Here is a 2,688-nt window from a genome sequence, read left to right on the forward strand (position 1 = left end):
CTATTTATGATCCAGGTATTACTTATGGTGCTGTTGCTTTGATTCAGCTAAAGTAAAGAGAGGGATGAGCTCTCTATCTCTTGTTTACCACTGTTTTTCTATTCAGTCATTTATGTTATTTGTGTGTGTTTACGTATTTTTTAAAAATCCTACCACCAATTATCACCTTCAGTACAACTAATCAAAGAGTTTTACTTTCAGGGAATATGTTAATTAAGGCATCATTTAGGAAAATTGCTTACTATTTACATCTAACTGCCTACCACATAGTAATGATGACGTGTATCTTTAAATATGTAGCAGACCCAGTTCACTGGACATTTTACTTGATTATACCAGCACACTCTCTACCTGGTTAACTTGTGTTCCTAAATTATAAAATCATGTGATATGGTCAACTTCTACTTGGTGCTTGCTTATACCTTATAAGAAAAAGAAGCTCTGGGTCATTGTCGAATATGGCAGGCCTAGGAGGATATACCTCCCTTCCCTTGTGATGCAAAGTCAGTGCAATTTGTAGCACAGAGTTAAACCTGTGGTTTAACCATTTTGAACATGAACATGAAGTCTTCCGTCTCCCAAGTGTTTCCTCTTTTCCTTCTCTCAGGGCTAGGAGCTCCTCCGTGGTATTTCCATAGCCTTCTGGAACTATCCGTATCACTGCCCACAACACTGTAGCATAATGACCTATTTTTGTGTCTGTGTCCCACCTAGAGCTTGAACCTTGATGCAGGGGATTATATCTTTTCCATTATTATAGGCCCAGGCCAGACAGTCCTTGAAGATGGATCCAGAGATATAGTATCTATCAACCTTAATTATTCTCATGAGTCTCTCCACTTTGCACATTGCTGAGTGAGGCATGAAATCTTTATACCCATAGATATTAAATGACAAAAAATTAGAGCATCAGTTTTCCGGAAATATTTAGTGTTTCTGGTCTCTGCTTCTCATCTCATCTGACCTGGTAAGTGTCTCCCTATCTTTTAATCACAAAGCTCTTTATCCACAACTGCCTCCAAGAGGGGTTTTATAGACATCCTGTCTCGGTTCTCGCCTCCTGGGAACAGACCTAAAAATGGCAATCAATTCATTTGACTAATTGGCATATTGCTGTCTTTCCATTTTGCTTCCAAGTGTTCACCTAATCACAATAATCGTGCTCTGGCATCCTCCTCCAGGCACTCACACAAGCAAGTGACTGACCTGGCAAAAGATGGCTATTAGACTGTGTCTCTATTCATGGACTGAACAGAGGTTGTGGACCTGCCTTCTGCCAGATCCTGGCTTTTAAATGTATAAGAAGTACAAGCTGACCTTGCCAAGTTTTCAAGGCCTGGGCGCTTTCAGTACTTTGGGTGCTGACTAGAGTCTTTCTCAATACTTACAGAGCCCCTTGTCTGCCTCCATCTCAGTGCTTACAGGAAATTTGTCTTTGACTATGTAAGCATTTATGTGGCATAATTTCCAAGGCCCCAGGAAATCCCACCTATCTACTCCCCAACCTATTCTGTCACACCTGAAATTGCTTTAATTGCCAACACTTCCATTTACCAGTTGGAGTCAAAGTTTTCAAAATCTCTAGGAAGAGTTAAATTTTTAAGTATAAACTTTCTATTGAAGTATAACATACATACATAAAAATGCACAAATCATAGGTGTAAATGAACCATTCATGTACTGAATGCCAGGATTAAGAACATTCCCAGTCTATAGCCATGCTACCCTGAACGAGCCTGATCCTGTCTGGTCTCACGAGCTAAGCAGGGGCAGGCCTGGTTAGTACTTGGATGGGAGACCACCTAGGAAGACCAGGTGCTGTAGGCACAAAAAGTAAAAAAAAAAAGATAAGGGATTGTAAGATGACAAGGTCCTTGCCATCTATGAGGTCAACCAAGCGTTGCCTCACTTAAAAAAAAAAAAAGAGATAGAACATTCCCATTTCCTTAGAAGCACCATCCCCCCCGACCACCACCACTGTCTTGTGCCCACTTCCAGTCACCTTCCCTTAACACCCATCAGGAAAACCACTGTCCTAACTTATAACAGATAGATTACTGCTGATAAGACATTTCAGTTGCTTCTAGTTTTTGACATAAATATTGTTGTTATTTATAACTAATGCTTTGTAGAATGAGTCTTTTGATGAACATATGTACACTATTCTGTTCGAAATATGCTGGAGAGTGGAATATATGAGAAATAGGATGTATATGTTCCATATTAGTAGGTACTATTGAACATCTTTTCCAAGGTGGTTGTACCAATTTACACTCCCACTGGCAGCATACAAGAACTATAGTCATGCCATATCTTCATCAGCACTAGATTTTTCTTTTTCATTTAGCCATTTTGGTGGGTGTGTAACTGTGTTCTTAATTTACATTTCTCTGATAACTAGTAAAGATGGACACTTTGTTTCATGTGCATTGGCCACTTAGATATCTTTATTTATTTATTTATTTTTTGGTGTGTGTGTGAACTGTCCGTTCAAGTCTTTGGCTAATTTTTCTATTGAGTTTCTGCCTTTTACTTAATGATTTTTAAAGGTCTTTATATAATTTGATAATTTGTGGAATATGCATACTGCAATATTTTCTCCCACTCTGTGACTTAACTTTTCATTTTAAATTGTTGTAAATGAACAGAAGTCCTTAATTTATTTTTTTCCTTTATGCTTAGCTCTTT

General features: G+C 38.4%; 1 pseudogene; it reads left to right on the forward strand.

The window, feature by feature from the left end:
* Positions 1 to 1,708: 1,708 nt before the first annotated feature.
* LOC111740841 lies at positions 1,709 to 1,827 on the forward strand (annotated as a pseudogene).
* Positions 1,828 to 2,688: the final 861 nt, after the last annotated feature.

This window comes from Pteropus vampyrus, unplaced genomic scaffold (assembly GCF_000151845.1).
Source record: "Pteropus vampyrus isolate Shadow unplaced genomic scaffold, Pvam_2.0 Scaffold68, whole genome shotgun sequence".
Classification (NCBI taxonomy): Eukaryota; Metazoa; Chordata; class Mammalia; order Chiroptera; family Pteropodidae; genus Pteropus; species Pteropus vampyrus.